This window comes from Eptesicus fuscus, chromosome 1 (assembly GCF_027574615.1).
Source record: "Eptesicus fuscus isolate TK198812 chromosome 1, DD_ASM_mEF_20220401, whole genome shotgun sequence".
NCBI lineage: Eukaryota > Metazoa > Chordata > Mammalia > Chiroptera > Vespertilionidae > Eptesicus > Eptesicus fuscus.
Window position 1 is genome coordinate 18,997,415 of NC_072473.1, and position 21,202 is coordinate 19,018,616.

The window sequence follows — 21,202 nt, forward strand, 5'->3', positions numbered from 1 at the left end:
CAATATTATCTAATATAAAATAAATATTCTTATCTGATAAGCATGTCTTGTTGAGAAAATTACAGTATAAGTAAAATGAACAAAGAAAACACATGATACTTTCCAATTTATTGGATAATGATTATATGTAACGAACTGTGATGTGATGTGTGATGCTTATATTATGGAAATGTTAAGTTGTGCCATAATTTTTATTATTTTACATTCATGCATTAATTTGAGTAAGATCCTAAGATTTATTTATAGATGTCAGAAAGACTTCATTTCTCTGAAGTCCCAGGCCTGATGTTTTAACATATATAGACTTTGAAGCCATGTTCATTCAAGGCCTATGACCAATGGCTTGAATGGATGCCTAAGAGCGTAGTTAAACCAAACAAATAATTAGTCTCAATTACAGAAGTATAAATTTGATTCTAATTAATTAACATGCCAGGCTTTACACATTAGTTTGAGTGTAATTGATCTTAGGGCCACAGATATCAACTTAAGGGTTGGCAAAATGACAACAAGTAGGAAGTGACTCAGATGTAAGGGTGCTCACCATGAGAAAGATTAATTGGTGTATTAGTGATCAGCTAATAGGTGGCTGATGTAATAATGATATCTCCATATTAAGAGGTCTCCAAATAGGACCACCAACTTCAAAGCTTTTCATTGTATATAATTATTATAGCACATATAATCTTTTAAAAGAGTATTTGTCACATTCATTTGTCCTCTATTTAATTTTAGTGTTTTTTTTTTCTTTTTCATAATTGAAAAAACAAAAATCTCCTAGAGGAAGCATACAACTGTTTTACTTTTACTTTGAAATATTCATATTAAACTGCATTGGTAGGCCTGGGTGTGGAAAAGCAAGTGCCTGTATTAGAAAAAGCAACAACAATGACTGACTACTAGCTAGTATTATTCCATTTTTTTCGGCTATTAATGAAGTCCGCTTTTGTTGCCATGTTAACTTCACACTACTTTTACGGTGAAATCTGGAAGGAAAAGAAAGGAGAAAGGGGCTTCTATTATGGCATTACATTTATTATTTTTTGAAGAGCTCCTAATGCTCTGAATGATAGGTTAAAAAGCTCAGATGAAGTGATGAAGCTGAATGGTTAGAAAAGCCAAACTGATGGCACATTCATTTCATAACAGTGTATGAAGGGTCTTTGGCTGAGGGAGAGAGGCAAAGTCCCAGATCAAGAGAGTGTGAGGTGGCTGCTAAGTGAGGAGTTACACAGCCAAGAATACTACAGAGCCTTTGTCCTTTTTCCAATGTCCCCTGTCTATGTTCTTTTCTCCCTTCTCCTCTACCTCCTAACCCCAGGCAACTCTCCTAGTAAAAAGATTCTTTAAGAAGGATGTCAAAGAAAATATAATTTTTCAAGAATGATGTCAAAGGAAATTGTTGAACGAGGAACAGGGGCAGCATGAGTCCAGAGTGGAGGAAGGTGATAAAGGCACTATTTAGAAGTTAAGCCTAGGAAACTGGGGCAAGAATCAAAGCAACACTACAGGCAGGGATGAGGGCCCTGAAGATAATCATAAGGAACTGCAGTCTGAGGCAGGAAAAAAGGCAAGGCTGGTAAAGAGGTTTAAGACAGAGGGTGACCTACATAGAAAAAGATCTTTTCAACTGCCAGACTTTAGACTGGAGGGGAAATAGCTCAGGAGGCCCAAGAGTAGTTTACATTTGTCTGCGTGGAAGTTGTTCTGAGTAAACAAGAAATTGTAATTATACTGAACTATGAAGAGGTCATTAAATTAAGTATTCATATGCAAGAACATTTCCTCTTTAGATTTTGTTGAAAGTTTTATTTTTAGGGTAGTTCTTTATATATCAAATTTTAATTTGCATTATGTTGTGTAGTACAGCCTCATTTAGACTGTTGGAAGAACATTCCAAATCCATGAACATTCTGAAAGAGGTAGAATTTTCTTATCTATAATAATAAAAGCATAATATGTAAGGGAAGCCTGGGTCCCGGGTGCCAAAGGGAAGACGGTGCCGGCAGCCAGGGGAAGGAAGGCCTACTCTTGCACGAATTTCGTGCATCAGGCCTCTAGTAAATATATAAAGAGGGTCAGGTTAACCTTTGATATTGTGTGAACATCTTTGCAGTATGTGTTAGAGCAGTGGTTCTCAACCTTCCTAATGCCCCGACCCTTTAATACAGTTCCTCATGTTGTGGTGACCCCCAACCATAAAATTATTTTTGTTGCTACTTCATAACTGTAATTTTGCTACTGTTATGAATCGTAATGTAAATATCTGTGTTTTCCGATGGTCTTAGGCAACCCTGCTAGCGGTTCTCAACCTGTGGGCTGCTGCTGTAGAGCCTAAGACCATCAGAAAACACAGATATTTACATTATGATTCATTAACAGTAGCAAAATTACAGTTATGAAGGAGCAACAAAAATAATTTTATGTTTGGGGGTCACCACAACATGAGGAACTATATTAAAGGGTCGCGGCATTAGAAAGGTTGAGAACCACTGTCTTAGAGGTGTGTTTTTTTAAAATATATTTTATTGATATTTTTACAGAGAGGAAGGGAGAGGGATAGAGAGTTAGAAGCATCGATGAGAGAGAAACATCGATCAGCTGCCTCCTGCACACCCCCCTACTGGGGATGTGCCCGCAACCAAGGTACATGCCCTTGACTGGAATCGAACCTGGGACCCTTCAGTCCACAGGCCGATGCTCTATCCACTGACTCAAACCGGTTAGGGCTGTCTTAGAGGTTTTTTAATAGATAAGTATAATGTGTATCAGAAGGGTTTTGCAAACACCTGTTTACTTAATTCAGGCAATTAGAATAATTTGATATCCTACGTAGTTTAAGTATCCTTTCTGACACCTCATTTGTATTATTTTTTTCAAAATACAGCAGCAGGATGGTATAGTTTGAAACACACAAATTCCGAAGCCAAATTAGTTGGACTGAATCCTGGCTCTGCCATTTTCTACCTGTGTGAGGACACTGGTCCTCTGCATGAGTGTCTCACTTTCCTCTCAAGGATAATGGGCTAACAGTAGTGCCTATTGCATAAAGTGTGGTAACAATTTATTATACACACACATGTATACTAATAAAAGGGTAATATGCAAATTGGTCACAACGCCCTCAGATAACAATACAACAGCAGGTTGCGTGGGGTGACAAGGCTGGCAGGGGGGTTAGCAAGGGACGACCAAATGACTGAACAGCAGGCTGCACGGGGCGACCAGGCCTGCAGGAGTTTAGGGAGGTCCGACCAAACAACTGACCAGCAGACTGCGTGTGGCGACCAGGCTGGCAGGGGGGTTAGCAAGGATGACCAAACGATTGACCAGTAGGCTGCGCGGGAGGACCAGGCCTACAGGGGGGATTAGGGAGGGATGACCAGGCCAGCAGAGGGGGGCAGTTGGGGGCAACCAGGCTGATGGAGGGCCACTAAGGGGCAACCATGCCAGCGGGGGGGAGGGGCAGTTAGGGGGTGACCAGGTCAGCAGGGGGGCAGTTAGGAGGATCAGGCTGGCAAGCAGAGGTGGTTAGGGGTGATCAGGCTGGCAGGGGAGGCATTTAGGGGCAATCAGGTAGGCAGGTAGGTGAGCTGTTAGGAGCCAGTGGTCCCGGATTGTGAGAGGGATCTCCTGGATTGGAGAGGGTGCAGGCTGGGCTGAGGGGAACCCCTTCCCCCATGCATAAATTTCGTGCACCGGTCCTCTAGTATACATATACACATGCATACCCACATGCATGCTTAGGACAATAACAGAAACAGAAACTGCTTATTAAATATTTATAACAATTAGCATTCTTTTTTAAAAACATTTTTTAAATTTTATTTTTATTGATTTAAGAGAGGAAGGGAGAGGGGGAGAGAGATAAAAACATCAATGATGAGAAAGAATCATTGACTGGCTCCCTCTTGCACTCTCCCTACTGGGAATTGAGCCCACAACCCAGGCATTTGCCCTTGACGGGAATTGAACCCGGGACCCTTCAGTTTGCAGGTTGACGCTCTATACACTGAGCCAAACCAGCTAGGGCACTATTAGCATTTCTAACAATATTTTGTATACTAACAATACTCCTAAGAATAGTACTAACAATCCAATTCTAATCTTAATAATGATCTTAATATTTTCACATACCATTCTTAGCTTCTGTTGAACTCCACTTTGCAGTAAAACAGGAGTTGCTTATGCTTGCTCTCTTCCCCTTTCTCTTAAATCTATTTTATTTTCTAAAAAATATTTTTTAAAATTTATTTTTATTGATTTTAAATAGGAAGGAAGAGGGAGAGAGAGAGAGAAACATCAGTAATGAGGAGTCATTGATTTGCTGCCTCCTGCCTCCTGCATGCCCCCTACTGGGGATTGAGCCCACAACCTGGGTATGTGCCCTGACCAGAAATTGAACTGTGACCTCCTGGTTCATAGGTCCATGCTCAACTGCTGAGCCATGCCGGCCAGGCTCTCTTAACCTTTTGCACTCAGATGTCGAGTGTGACTTGACACGGTTAGCATCGGTAGCAGCTCTTTTTATACTCTTTGAATGCATCAATAATTTGAAATATAAAAAAATCCAAATAAATAAGTTTGTATGAAAAAAAAAACTCCAGTTTTTTTATTCTACTGCCGCGCTTTGTGAAATCTGGGGTATTTAAAAAATTAAATCCTGAGTAGAATAAAGGAATTGAGAAAAAAGCAAGCGAGTGCAAAGAGTTAAATCTAATCCAGTCTGGTTTGCAGAACTACCACTTCAACTAAACTGTTCTTGCCCTTGACAATGACCTCCACATTGCTAAATCCAATCCAGTTTTCCCATTTTATTTTTCCTTTACTTGCCTCAACAGTTGATCACTACTTCTTTGATACACTGTCTTCATTTATCTTTTAGAAATCATGTTCTCTTCAGTTTCCTTCCAAACTCATTGGTCGCTCTTTGTTGTCTTCTTTGCTCATTTTGTCTCATCTTGTAGATCTCAATGATGAAAGAAGCCAGACTCATTCTTTTGTTTTCTTCTCAACTCACTTCCTTGGTCATTTTTCCCAGTACTATAGTTGGTTTTAAATGCCATATTGTTGACAACTGACTAATCAATATCTCTGTTTCCAGCTCTTCTGCCAAATTTGAGACTTGTGCATCTAGCTCCTTACTCAGTATTCTCCTTTGGGGGACTAATAGACACTTGAAATTTAAAATGTCCCAAATCTTAATAGCTGATATTCCCCTTAAAGCTGGTTCTACTCATACCCTTCCAATTACTCTGGACAAATACATTTGAGTTATCCTTCACTCCTTTCTTTCTGCCATGCTCTACATCAGTCTTCACCTTGCCATCTTCTCCTTTACAATAGATCAAGATGGTGACCTCTTCTTACTACCTTAACTGCTTCCATCCTGCTTTAAATCACTATCATTTCTCTCCTGGATTACTAGAGTGATATCTGGTCTGCTTGGTTCTATTCTTCCCTCCTTCTGATCTATTCTTAATGCAGAAGCCAAATGTCAGTAAAATCATGTCAGTGATTTTCAAGCTCTGCTTGAAACCCTGAAGTGGGTTCCAGTTTACTCAGAGTAAAAGCCAAAGTCTTTATAATGACTAACATAGCCTAATATGAATTGGCCTCCATTTCTTTTTATGCTGTCTCCTAATCCTTTCCTTATCATCCGTGCTATCATAGGTATAGTGCCTCCTCACTGTTGATAAAACATTCTAGGCATGCTCCCACCTTTTACACTTACTTTTTCTTCTGCTTAAAACATTTGTCCCATATCTACACTAATAAAAGAAAAAGATGATAAAAAAAAAGAAAAGAAAAAGATGCAAATTGACCATCACTTCATGATGCCCACCAGCCAATCAGGAGTGAGTATGCAAATTAATCCAACAAAGATGTCTTAATTTGCATACGCAGGTGCTGAGTGACTGGGGGTGGGCGGCTGCTTGTATGTGTGCCTGCACCAAGCAGCCTGCATCCCAGGGATGGGCGTCTTCATGACCCAGGCCACTCTGAGCCTGTAGGGCTGCATGTAGGCCCAGAGCGGCCAGGTTCCCAGAACGACCCCCGGCTACTCTGGGCCTATGCACACAGGTACTAAGCAGCTGGGGGCAGGGCAGAAACATCCCTGGGACCCAGGAGCTCTGAGCTGGCGTGTGCGCAAGCAGCTGGGTGCGGGGTGGGAATGTCCCTTGCAGTGAGCGAGCAGACTGCAGACTGCGGGGGACTGCTTGCCCCTCACTGCGGCAGCAAGGGGCAAGCAGTCCCGTGTAGCGAGTGAGCAGACAGCAGGGCCCTGCTTGCCCCTGGCTGTGGCAGTGATGGGCAGGCAGTCCCCTGCAGGGTCTCCACAGAGAGCAGACAACAGGGCCTGTGGTGGCGTCAAGCAGGTAAGTCTGCAGAGAGCAGAGAACCACGGGGAGCAGGCCTAAGCCATCAGTAGGACATCCCATGAGGGCTCCCAGATTGGAGAGGTTGCAGATCGTGCTGAGGGACCCACCCTCCTGTGCATGAATTTTGTGCACTGGGCCCCTAGTATAATCCTATAAGTCCTTTACCTCCTTCAGGTCTCTGCTCAAATGTCATCTTTTCAATGTGGCTCATCCTCTTATTTTAAACTATAACCCTTCAACCCTCCACTCACACTTGTAAGACTCTCATTTCCCCTACTCTGCTTTAGAGTTAAATCTATCTTTCCTCATCATATGCAATTTACTTATTTATTATGTCTGTTATTTTTATGTCTTCTCCCATTAGAAAGTAAACTCCATTAGGGAAGGGAACACTTTTCGTTTACTGGTTAGATTGGTATCTGTCATGTAGTAGGCACACAATAAATATATGTTGAATGAATGGCTGAAAGAATGAATAGTATTCTGATGGTTTTTGTTCTTTTCTATAAATAGTATGTTGAAGAGGGTATTCCATAAATGCAGACACTACTAGTATGCAAGATAAATAGATGCCATAACAGTTAGCATTGTCTATTACTTTCACTTTTAATAGGCATATCTGAACATGAAATTTCTAATCTCATTAGACATTACCTGTCCTTTAAGCTCTGTGTAACCCATGAAGTGTCCCTTCTTTGTTTTTGACAGTGATTTCCAGTTTCTCAGAACTGATATAGCATTTATTTTCTCTCTATATAATTTATCCATCACTTTTATATTAAGTCCCATTGTTTCATATGAATGAGTTCTATCTCCTCAACTAGTTTTCTAAGTCTTGAAGGACGAAATAATCTATTACACTGAGTGGTCAGATTATTATGATCTCTGAATGCATAATAATCTGGCCACTCAGTGTATATCCTATATAATAAAAAGCTAATATGCAAATTGTCCCCTCGACCAGGAGTTCGACCAGCAGGCAGGCTGGCCAACCACCCATGTTCCCTCCCCGTGGCCAGGCTGGCTGGACCCCACCCATGCATGAATTCATGCACCTGGCCTCTAATATATGTATGTATGTATGTATGTATACACACACACACACACACACACACACACACACACACACACACACACACACACTCACACTCACACTCACACTCACACTCACACTCTGAGCACTCTGAGTTGCCAGATTATTATGCGTTCAAAGCTCATAATAATCTGGCTACTCAGTGTATGCTTCTTTCTGGCAAAGCAATGTTAAGTTTTCATGCTTCAATCTATTTGTTTTAGTGTATTTACATAGACATAATTTTTCAGGAAGATTCCTCAGAATCTTTGGGAGTAAATTACCTTAAGAGGCAAAAAAAAAAAAAAAAAAAAAAAAAAAAAAAAAAAAAAACACAAAACACCCCTGAAATAAATAGTATCACAAACAAAATCTAACCTAATAATACCCAAACATGCAAATTGACCGCACCTTCGCTACGCCCACAGCCAATCAGAACGAACAAGATGGCGGTTAATTTGCATATGCGGGTGCTGAGCAGCCTGAGTCCTGTAACCATCTTCCGGACCCAGGCTGCTCAGAGCCTGTAGGCCTGGGTCCCATAAACATTCTCCGAACCCAGGCGGGATCGCTTAGGTCCTGAGCCGCGGGGACCCCAGAACTCCCCATGGCCACTGGGAGGCTTGGTGTCGCCACAGCGACGCGAGAATGTTTCCGCCCCCAAACACGTGCAGCAGTCTGGGGTCAGGGACTTAAAGCCGCTCAGAGCCTATAGGCCCGCACTTAGGTCCTGAGTGGCAGGGGCCCCAGAACGCCCCCTGACCCCTGGGAGCCTTGGCGGGGCGGGAACATTCCCGTGTCGCCATAACGACGCGGGAATGTTTCCGCCCCCAAACACGTGCAGCAGTCTGGGGTCAGGGACTTAAAGCCGCTCAGAGCCTATAGGCCCGCGCTTAGGTCCTGAGTGGCAGGAGCCCCAGAACGCCCCCTGGCCACTGGGAGCCTTGGCGGGGCGGGAACATTCCCGTGTCGCCATAGCGACGCGGGAATGTTTCCGCCCCCAAACACGTGCAGCAGTCTGGGGTCTGGGACTTAAAGCCGCTCAGAGCCTGTAGGCCTGTGCTTAGGTCCTGAGCAGCCTGGGTCCCATAAACATCCTCCGGACCCAGGCGGGATCACTTAGGTCCTGAGCTGCGGGGACCCCAGAACTCCCCCTGGCCACTGGGAGGCTTGGCGGGGCGGGAACATTCCCGTGTCGCCATAGCGACGCGGGAATGTTTCCGCCCCCAAACACTTGCAGCAGTCTGGGGTCTGGGAAACATCCTTCAGACCCAAGCCTCTCAGATCCTGTAAGCCTGCACTTAGGTCCTGAGCAGCCTGGGTCCCATAAACATCCTCCGGACCCAGGCGGATCAGAGCCTGTAGGCCTGTACTTAGGTCCTGAGCGGCAGGGTCCCAGAATGCCCCCTGGCCACTTGGAGCCTAAGGGTGTAGGCGCCAAGGGGCTGGGTCCCGCAAACATCCTGAGGACCCAGGCCAGTCCGAGCCTGTAGGCCCCTTGCTTAGGTCCTGAGTGGCAGGGTTCCCAGAACACCCCCTGGCCACTTTGAGCCTATAGGTGCAGGAGCCAAGGGGCTGGGGGCGGGGCGGGGTGGAAACATCCCCTGTCACCATTGTGCCCCCAGCCGCTTGGGAATGCTCCAGCACCAAGAGTTAGTTTGGGTCCACTCCCCCAGCCTGGCGCACATGATGGGGGGCTGGCTGCTGGCCTCTGGGGTGTGTGGAGACCCTTGGGGGCCACCACTGCGTGCGGCCCAGGGGTCCCTGCATGCCCCCCAGCCTGGTGCCCATGGTCAGGGCTCATACAGGAGGCAATCAATCAAAGTGTCCCTCTCACATTGATGTTTCTCTCTGTCTCTCCCTCTCTCTTCCACACTCTAAAAATCAATGGGAACATACCCTCAGGTGAGGATTAAAAAAAAAAAAAGCATATCCTATGAAAGACACATCTTGAAAATGCCTAAAGAAAGTTGTCATTTTTTTCTTGGTGAAGGGACTGGAGTCCGTGTTGATGAAAACACCTTCGTGGCTGTGGTGACTGGTAGTGGCTGCAGCAGTGGGGTGATGGGGCCGGTGCCTTCCCCTGATCAGCCCAGTTGCCTCCCACAAAGGAGAGTGGGGAACGGGCCTAAGCCATCAGTAGGACATCCCCTGAGGGCACCCAGTATGTGAGAGGGGGCAGGTTGGGCTGAGGGACCCTTAACCCCAGTGCACGAATTTCGTGCACCGGGCCCCTAGTATAATACATAATAGGAAACGATCTCAGAAATTTTGTAGAATTACTTCTTTAAAAGATTTTCTCTTTCATGTCTACTTCCTTGTGGGTGAACAATGTAGAATATCAAGTACTTTCTATTGGGGATTTTACAAATATTAGTTATTGGTTATCCATACAATAATATGCCCTTTTATGTTTTTAAAAGAACTTTAAGGCATTATATGACAAGAAAGCATTAATGTATTTGCTGAATCAAATAATAAAACAGGAAACAGGTGATGGCCAATTGGAATGTGGATAATCCTTGTTTATTAAATGGTCTTAGAGGAGATTCATGAATAGGTTTGCTTACTTTCTGACTCTTCTACGTATCTCTTAATTTACACAGTACATTTCCTAAAATTTCATGGAACATATGCACATTAAACATTAAAATGGCTTAGTTTGTGTCTCAAACTTACAAAACCAAATAAAGTCTGTGCTATTGGTACACCATTAACTTCTCCTATTGTACCTAATGACCATCACTGTTAAGCCAGCCTGTACAATTGTTCAGTATTCCAGAAGCATAAACATTCTCTGGAGAAAAAAAATAGAGAAAAAATTATTTAAATATGAACATTGGCTGAGGTCAGGTTATATTTCATAGATTACAGAGAACATTTTAATTTTATTTTTTTCCCTTCAGGAATGACTTTTGCATGGATGCTACTTTGTGATATATATCCACCAGATGATTTCTTAATTCTTCTCTTACCAAGTGTCATGGATTCTTCTATCCCATTAACTTCTTTGACTATGATGAAGGAGTTTTATCAAACACTTAACAAAAGAGACCTGGTGTTTAGAGAAACTGAAGAGATATGGATATGGAGGAGATCGCTGAGCACTCAATGCTTCTGATGTCCTTTCATTTCTCTAATGAGAGGACATCTCTCTATTAAGAGAACAAAATACTTAAAGAGTAATATTGCATGAACTTAATAGGTTATTTATAGGAACGGTTATATCAATTTTTTTTAAACTTTTAACATTTTATTTTAGGATAGAGATTATTAGGTAAAATGTGTGATTACTTCTTCAGTAATTTTTTTCTGTTCTGAGAGATCCAACAAATATGTAATGTTGAAACTTGGATGTATAACTCCTTAATTACAAAACAACTAATTAAAAAAAAATGCATCGAATGCCTCCTGCTAGGCATTCTACTAGTCACTGGTTATACGAATTGAATGAATCAGACCATGTTCCAGTCTTCATATATTTCACAGTTAAGTAGAAGTGTAAGAAAGTTTTTTAAAGACAAAATAGAAAGGAAAGAATGAAAGGAAGGGGCAGAGAGTAAGAAAAATAAAAGAAAAAGGAAAGAAATATGTGTATTCAGAGAATTGAGAAAATAGAAGAAAACATGTTGTGAGGAGCACTTTATAGCCAGAAAATTATTTCCACATATATTATTTATTTTACATTATGTTTTCAATTATGTAACTCTTCCAAATATCCAAAAATTTAAAATAAAATCTTAGAACATCATTAAAAATTAATTTGTGGTATCAAGGATGCCCTATAAGATATACATATCTGGCTCAAAAACATAGTTTCAGAAATCTGGTTCATGCTTACATTATTATAATTATTTAGTAAATATTTTTATTAAGTGTCTATCAGGTACTCTTTTGGGGATATGGCAGAAAATAAAACAAAGCCCCTGAACTCATGGATCTTACTTAAAAGGAAGCGAAGTATGTAGTAGATTAGTGGGTGGTAAATGCTATTATGGACAGGAAAAAAAAGGAAGTGAGGAGATAAAGGAGTATTTGGGTAGGATTTTAGATTGTTGCAGTTTTCTAGAATGGCTCAGGAAGATCTCTTTGGGAAGGAGTCATATTTTTTGCCTACAAGTAATTATCTAGACACTAGGTGCATGAATTCATGCATGGGTGAGGTCCCTTGGCCTGGCTGGCAATCAGGGCTGATTTGAGCCATCTCTTCCAGTCCCGATGGGGGCTGATCAGGGCTGATTGGGGCCTGCTGTCTGGTGTGCGGGACCATGAGAGGTTGGCCAGCCGTTGGGGGTTGGCTGTGGGAGCACACTGTCCACCAGGAGGCAGCTCCTGGAGCGTCTTCCCCCTGGTGGTCAGTGCGCATCATAGTGACCAATCAACTGGTTGTTTGGTCGACTGGTTGTTCGGTTGACCGGTCCTAAGGATTGCTTAAACTTTTATATATACAGATGTTTCACAGATCTTGAAGTCTATGCAATTATTTTAGATAGGTAAATAGACTCTAGTAAAACAATTTGCCAAAACATTGTTTATTCCATTTGTTGAATGTCAGAAAGCAAAATAAAGATCTGTAATTTGTGATATAAAATAGAATTCAGTCAAGTCCAATCTTACTTGAGATCTACATCTCAACTTAACAAATAGGCTCTTTCATTTTTGTTCTGCTTTATAAGTACTCTGCATACTTTAGCTTTTCTATCAGCAGAAATAAATAAATTTTGCCACAGTTCTTGAACAAACAAAGACTTTTGGTCCAAGTGGCTCTTTCATAATTTCATGTTAGTTAAAACGAACTCTATTGTTCAGTTAAATATCTATATAATAAAAGTCTAAGCGACCTTTACGGTGGAATGACCAGAACTACCGGTCGCTATGATGCGTATTGACCACTAGGGAGCAGACGCTCAATGCAGGAACTGGCCCCTGGTGCTCCCACAGGGGGAGTGCCACTCAGCTAGAAGCCAGGCTCATGGCTGGCAAGCACAGCGTTGGTGGCATGAGCCTCTCCCACCTCTGCAGCATCGCTAAGGAGCAGCAAGCCGAGTGGTAAGGATCAGCAAACAGGTGGGCAGTAAGGAGTGAGGGGTCCCAGACTGTGAGAGGTCACAGGCAGGGCTGAGGGGACACCGCCCCAGGGCAGAATTTTGTGCACCAGGCCTCTAGTAATATCCTAATATATAAAAATGCAGGGGCCGTCACGACCTAAATGACCAGATGGATGACTGAAAAGCAGGCTGAGTAGGGCAACCAGGTTGGCAGGGGGGTTAGTGATGGATGACCAAACGACTGCTGAGCAGGCTGCGTGTGGCGACCAGGCCGGCGGGGGGGGGGGTTAGTGAGGGACAAACAGGTAGGCGGGGGGGCTGTTAGGGGTGCCCAGGCTAGCAGGGGGAGCAGTTGGGAGCAATCAGGCTGGCAAGCAGAGGCGGTTAGGGGTGATTAGGCTGGCAGGGGGGCAGTTAGGGGCCATCAGGCAGGCAGGCAGATGAGCAGTTAGGAACCAGTGGTCCAGGATTGTGAGAGGGATGTCTGACTGCCCCCGAGGGGTCCTGGATTGGAGAGGGTGCAGGCTGGGCTGAGGGGACACCCCCCCCCCCGTACATGAATTTTGTGCACCAGGACTTTAGTCATAATGTAATATAAATCTATTATTCAGATTTATAATTCTGAATTCCTACATTTCCTTTTTAAATAAGGAATTTATATTTGTTTCCAAAATGGAGGTATTCTTTAGACTACGTGAATAGAATTTTCAGACTGAAATTAAGTTGGTGTATGTGAATAGTTAGGTTAGGTAGTATAAATGACACATTTCAATTCTCTACACAGAGACTGGCAGAACATCTCATTTGAACATGATCTGAAAGTAAGATTTTGCAAAACGGAAAACTATGCTTGTGGGAAAAAGTCAGCTAACAACTAGCAGATGATGGTTAAACTAAGATTTATAGGACTAAAGCAATTAAAATACCAGTAAAGTGCACTGAAATCCGTAATTGACTTCTCAAAGCTAATCTTGGGCAAGATGACAGCCAAAGGTAGGACCAGAAATAAAACTGTTTAGTGCATATTCTGTTCAGATAAGGAGATAGTAGATCCCCAGTTCAGAAAACTCAACAGATTTTAAGTAATTGTTTGTATTGGCAATATATTTGATACAAGGAATAGAAAGATAAAATGTACTTCCCTAATTTTATTTTCTGTGGTATTCATTGGAAAACATTTCTACCCTCAAATTTTATTTTGAAGTAGTCAAATCAGATGGTCTCCAGTATGTAGTGGAAAACACAATGGAAGTTATAGATTTAGTTGGTGAAGTCAGTCTTAGTCTTTTTTTTTTTTTGAGATGATGAACAAGAGATATATTGTATATTCTTTGCCAAGAAATACAGAGTACATATTACAAATAGCTGTTGCCATAAGGAATAATAGGTTAATCATATAAGTGTTCAATAGACACATAAGGAGATTGGATGTGTTCGGATAAATAATTTCACTTCTATAGATGCAAAATCATTGGATTCTATAACACCACATGGTAAACAGTAGCACAATTTAAGTGCAGAAGTATCTTGATGAGTCAAAAGACCATTTCAGGGTGAGAAGACCTGGATTCTATTACTTCTTTGTCATTGCTTAATCCTTAGGAGCCTCAATTTCTTTTCCTATAAAATGGGTACAACAATCTCTTTACCTTAGGGTATTGATATAAATCAAATGTAATAATATAAAGCACTATTCCTGAGAAGGTTGTAATTATTAATGGAGCATTCTAGATGTTTTGTGATTTCTTCCTTGTTTTTGATGGACCTTTTAAAATATTGCTCCTTACATTTTCAGCCTAAGGAGTCAAATCTTGAATCTCCAACCTTAAAAAACATATATTTCACAACTAGAATTTATGATTCTCTATTAGTTCTAATTTAGTTCTCTTCCAACCATACCTTGGTTTCCATGAGTATTACCCTAGTTTACGTACTTATCATTTCATATGTTTAAATCTTACAATAGTAATAAATCTTCATTACTGTAGATTCTTGCTTTTTAAATCACTAAGCATATAGTCTTTAAAATGAATTTTAAAAAGCATTGTTTTCATTATATTGCAGAAAACGTGTATATGATGCTGATAAAGATGTCAACATAAAGCTAAGCCCCGTTTCTTACTAGTTGTAAGACCTGGAACAAGTGATTTAGTTGTTGCACTTTAGTTTACTTATCAGTGAATAATAGAATCTCTCTCATAGGGTTCAGTTGCCTGGGTATGAGGAATTCTGCAATTGTACCTCTACCACCTATTTCTGTCTCATTTTACAACTTTCAGTGGCATATCATTGATGAGATGATATACAAACACAAACCCCTTTGTTATTACAGATAACTTCAAAAGTTTGCTAGTCTTTTTTATCACTGATTATTTACCTGCTGAAACCTTTATTCCATCCTATTTACTTACTTTTCTGAATTTCCTATACCTATTTAGTTGCTGTCGTGGTGAACTACAATATCTTGCTTTACAATTATCTGAGTAGTTATTAATTCTTCAAGTCCCAATATTTCCTAATATGTTCAATATATGTGACTCCTTTCAACTCTGACTACTTTTAGATATCAACCATTTTACTTATTTTTTTAAAATTTATCTTTCTTGTCAAAAGTATTACAGATGCCCTCTTTGTTTTGTTTTTAAACTATCAACCATTTTAAATCCTTTTCATTTATACCTTTTTTCTTTACATCATTCATTCATTTATTCATTTCAGATTTCTCTTCAAAGTACATATCTTATATCCATACTAGAGGCCCAGTGCATGAAATTCATGCACGGAAGGAGGTTCCTCAGCCTGGCCTGCAATCTGGGACCCCCCGCTCTCCAATCTGGGACCCCCACAGGGATCGGGCTTAAACCAGCAATCAGACATCCCTCTCACAATCTGGGACAACTGGCTCCTAACCACTCACCTGCCTGCCTGCCTGATCTCCCCTAAACCCTCCGCCTGCCGGCCAGATTGCCCCTACCTTGCCCTCCTGCTGGCCTGATTGCCCCTACCTTGCCCCCCTGCTGGCCTGATCATCCTTAACCTCTCGGCCTACTTGCCTGATTGCCCCTAACTGCCTCTGCCTGCCTGCCTGATCACCCCTAACTGCCCTCCCCTGCCAGCCTGATCTTGCCCCCAACTGCCCTCCCTTGCTGGACTGATCTCACCCCAAACTGTCCTTCCCTGCTGGCCTGATCATCCCTAACTGCCTCTGCCTCGGCCCCTACCACCATGGCTTTGTCTGGAAGGAAGTTGGACATCTGGAAAATGGCTGATCAACCTAGTCTAATTAGCATATTACCCTTTTATTACTATAGATAGATTATATAGGATAGGATTGCTTAAATTGGGGAGGGGGAAAGCCTTTTTCAGCAGGAGGAGATGCTCTTGGCAGACAAAAACACAAAATTCCTATATCTGGACTGATAGCCAGGCATATGCACTATACTGCCAAACCAGTCATTAAAAAATTGAATCACTTTCTTACACCTTACACCAAACAGCTGTTTCCCTTGAAACCCCTCCTCAGCCCCCACCTTAGGTTCTGCCTTAGCAGTTCACCCAGAGTAGGTTCTGATTGGTTGGTTTCTATGCCAGTCAGTGTCAAAAGCCCTGCCTCCTAGGCAGCCATTGGCTCCTCGCAATTCACCCAGATTTGCTTCTGATTGGTCGGTTTCTATGCCAGTCAGCATCTCTGGGCCTGATCATAGAGGTGGGGCTGATCAGCAGCTGCACCAGGCTGCTGGCGAGCGGGCTGAACTGCTGGCCTCCAGGAGAGAGAGAGAGGCTTGGCTGCTAGCAAGGCTGGGAGAGAGAAGCAGGGTCTGACCATCCTGCTTCTTTCTCCGGCCTCACCAGCAGCCGCTGCTGATCATCCACTACCTCTCTCTCTCTCTGAGAGGTCAGCAGTTCAGCCTGCTCACCTGCTACATGCAAAGCCTGGCGTTTGGCCCAGGCTGCTGGCGAGCAGGCTGAACTGCTGACCTCTGGGAGAGAGAGAGAGGCTTGGCTGCTGGTGAGGCCTGGATAGAGAAGCAGGGTATGATCATCTTGCTTCTTTCTGGGCCTCACCAGTAGCCGCTGCAGCGGCTGATCAGTCCCGCCTCTCTCTCTCTCCCAGAACCCCTGGTTGTTGTGGATGTTACAACCCTGGCTCTCTATATATATAGATATACAGAATAATGTAATTTCCTGAAAGGTGAAATGAGTTTATATATTCCCATATACTTATGACAGGGGTGAATGAATATTAGTTAATGGTCTCTGTGCTATGGGATTAAAAAAAAAGAAGAAGATGCTACCATGTTTAGTGTTCTAGTCCCCACTTAAGAATTTTGCCTAGCTTAACTCATTTAGTCTGTATGACAGTCCTATAAGATGTAGAAAATAATGCTCAGAGATGTTTGGTAACTTGACCAAGTTCACACAGGTAGTAAGTTGTATAAGTAGGATATGAACCCAAGCACATTTACATCAGAGCCTATGCTTTTAACCACCAAACTACACTAATACTTATGCAGATGAAAAAATGATCCTTATGATACTGGATACTGTTCTCAAAAGATGATCATATTGTGTGTTTGTGCTCAAACTGGTAATAATGATTACTATAAATTAATTTAACAAGGATTAATGGACACTTTTCTAAGCACTGGAGATCAAGTAATGAAAACAATAGAACATATTCTTATATTTTCTATCTTACCTTATAATAGACAAATATGCAAATTGACCGCACCTTCGCTACGCCCAAGCCACGCCCACCAACCGAGCCACGCCCATCAACCACTCCCACCAGGAAACCGTTGCAGGGACGTTGGGGTGTGGTGGAGCCCAAGGCCGGGAAAGCCGCCTGAGGCTTTCCCGGCCTTGGGCGCCAGCGGGGATCCTGCGCCGATCGCAGGAGACCACTGGGGGTCGGCTCCTGCGATCGGTCACAGGGACGCTGGGTGCAGCCGAGCCCAAGGCCCGGAAAGCCGCCCGAGGCTTTCCCGGCCTTGGGCGCCAGCACCGATCGCAGGAGACCACTGGGGGTCGGCTCCTGCGATCGGGTCGCAGGGACGCTGGGTGCGGCCGAGCCCAAGGCCACCGCCCAGGGCCAAGCCTGGACCCTGAAAGAAGGCAGAAGGTGGTGGCCACAGCCAAGGCCTGGGTCCCCGGTGCCGGCAGAAAACTGGTGCAGGCAGCCAGGTGAATAAAGGTCTATTGCACGAATCTTCGTGCAAACGGGCTACTAGTATTCTTATAGTTGGCAAGAGACAGCAAAATAATAAATCAGAAAATATGGTGTACTGACAAGTCCTATGATGAAATAAATCATGGTACTGAAATAGATTTACTGGAGGTTTTACTTTGGTTTGGGTGGTCAGGAGGCTTCTTTTCATAAATGACTGTTCAGCTGAGAACTTTGTATTAGAAAGTCATTCTAGCTGGTTTAAGCAAAAGGGGACTTATTAAAGTCAATTAGATAGCTCACAGCATTGCTAGGAGTGCCAGAAAATGAAGTCTGGATATTTCACAATAAGGATCATAGCTCTAAGAAACATGTACCCAGGAAAAACATCAAAGCACATCAAGAAACTACTTAGCACTGATACTTGGGTTCCCAATAAATCTCAGCTTCCTGAGATATTGGAACTGGTGGGATCATAAGAGTGGTTACAATGAAGATGGGGGAAAGGAGTTCAGTATGTCTGTTGTATGTAAAACCTACAACAGTTTCTCAACTGGTGGCAACAAACAGGTTAATGGGGCACCATGATTCTGATCATCTCAGGGTGGCTGGGTGGGACTGATGTAGTCCAAACTCCCAGACTGGTTAACTCCAACCTTCTGGAGCCTCCTTAGTTTACTCTATGTGTTATGACATATACATGGTTGAGACTACTGTTCTACAGCAATGTCTGAAATGCATAGGGTAGAAAATAATTGAGGATGGTTCCTAGGTTTTTAGCTTGAGTTACCTGTTGGCTCATGGTGCCACTTACTGATAGGAAAATGGCAGGGAGAGAGCAGGTTATAGGAAGGGAACAAAAAGGGTGTTGTTTTTTTTCTAAAGACATGAGAAGTTTAAGAAATTTTAGTATTTTACATGTAGACGTTAAGAAAGGCAGTTGGCTGGCTATATGAGATTGGAATTGGGAAGGGCAGTTTATTTAAAAAATATAAATTTGGGAGTCATCAGCATAAAGATGGTGTTTAGAGCAGTGGGAATAATGAAATTACCAAGGAAGAAAAGGTAGACAACAAAGAGAAGTGATTTTAAGTCGGAGCCTTTAGAGTCTTAGACACTCAAACCTTTTGAAGTAGAGCAGACTAATAATAGTGGAGGTACAGAATTCTTGACATGAAATATCTTAAGAAATAATCTGGAAAACACTGCTTACAGAAAACTATTGAAGTTCTACGTCATTAACTAAAATAAAAATTAGAGTTGGGAATAATCTACTAAATTATAAAGTGGACTGAACATATTGGTGGAGAAAACAAAACTTCTATACTAGGAAAAACTTAAAGAAATAACACCTTCTTTTTAAAAAATGGGGCCTAAGAAGATATGATCAAAGCTTATAAAATAAAAAAAAATGTATGGATAGGATCAATACATTTTTATTTATCAAAATACTAGAACTAAAGCACTCTCTGAGGCTTGAAAGAATTACATTGAGGACAAAATGAAAGGAAGTTCCATTTTATCCCGTGGGACTAAACTTATGAAACTGTAAAAGTGATAAATAGGTCTCTACAAGTGGTAGAATAGGTTGAAAAGGTGCATTTCATGGACAATAGATATACAATAGGCTGTGTAAGGAAACAGGATTTTTCATGAGTGGTACATCTGTAATGATTTAGTTTTGATATCCTATTTCATAAGCAATATTTCTAAAAAATCTTTTCAAGCCAGAATCCTATCTAATAAAGAGGGAATATGCTAATTGACCCTCACACCATCACAAGGATGGCAGTGCCCACAGCCAATAAGGAAGGAATATGCTAATTGACTGCCATACCCTCAAAGATGGTGGCATCCACAGCCACAAGATGGTGGCGCCCAGTCCCCTCAGCCCTGCCGGAGCAACAGGCATGTGGCAAGGCTGGGCCCGCTTGCTGCGTGCCTGCCTCAGGAGTCCCCCAGTCCTCTAAGCCTCCCAGATGCCCAGGGCCATCCCAAGGTGAAGACAAGCCTCGGATAGCAGCTGCCCAGCTGCCCAGGGCCTCCCGAGGCTCAGGTAACCAGGGCTGGTCGAGGCCTGTGCCGCCAGCAGTGGCAGCAGCAGAGGTGTGATGGGGCATCGCTTTCCACTGATCGCCAGATTGCCTCCCGCCCCTGAGGGCTCCCGGACTGTGAGAGGGGATAGGCTGGGCTAAGGGAACCCCCTCCAGTGCATGAATTTTCATGCACTGGGACTCTAGTTAGAATAGAAGGGATAAAGTCTGACAGAATATGACTTTTTTCTGTTATGCAAAAATTGACAAGTGAATGTTTTCAATAGATATATACTTTGCTTACAAACAATGATTAATACCAAATAAAGACCTACAGTAACCATATGTGATGAGCAATGCTTTATATAAGTTTTAACAAGTAATTTGGTGGAACATGTTTGTTCACAGTGAAGAGTGATCTTAATATTATATGCCCTTGGACATTTACTTTTTATTTATTTTTAAATTATTTTCTAGTTAATCCTCACCTAAGGATATTTTTTCATTGATTTTTTAGGGAGAGTGGAAAAGAGGGAAAAACAGAGAGAAACACATTGATTGGTTGCTTCCTGCACAAGCCCCACCAGGGCCCAGGCCGGGGAGGAGCCTGCAACCAAGGCACATGCCCTTGACTGGAATTGAACTCAGAACCCTATGGTCTGCAGGTTGATGTTCTGTCTACTGAGTCAAACAGGCTAGGGCTACTTTTTAATTTTACTCATGGTTCTTTTATGAGGAGGCACTGTGGTATCCCTGTATTCCAGACTGAAACTATGTTTCTCAATTGTATTATACACTTAAGTGACCTAAAAAGTGACAGCTATATCAAGTCTTTAGCTGTTTTTCATGTGGTAGTAATAATATTCCTCTGTAACTTAATGAAAATCTCTTGGCAGATAGTCAGTACTCTCCCCACTTTGTCATCTGCTTGCCAATGTGTTCTGCCTGCATCCCACTTCTCCAACTATTTCCACCTTTTACTGACTGGGCTCATACTCATTCACCTTTAAAAAATAATATCACAGCATCTTTCTTTTGTTCCTAAAACTTGACCCTTTTTCTTATTGACAGTCTCTAAAAAGTGTTGTTTTCATACTGAAAAGGATCTTATGTCAAGCTTTATACTTCCTAGCATTAGAATTAATGCATTTGTGAACCATGGATTTGAATTAATAAGCAGATCTCAGTTTTATTTCTTGCTAGACTCTAACACTCCTTCCCCGTGAAACATCCTTTTAGGATACAATCTAGTATTATTAAAGAGGGGCCTCTAGAGCTAGAAAATCTGTTTTCACATCCTGCTTCTGCTTATCATTTTGCTCATCTACCCAATGGGCTAATATTAGTATCTATCTTGTAGAATATTGAGTAGAACAAATGAAATAATAGATTTAGCATTATGCCTGGTTTATCTATAGCTTAGTAAATCTTGGATATTACTAATATTATTATATAATCATATCTTCCCATGAGCAAAGGTATTTCTTTTTCTCTTTTTT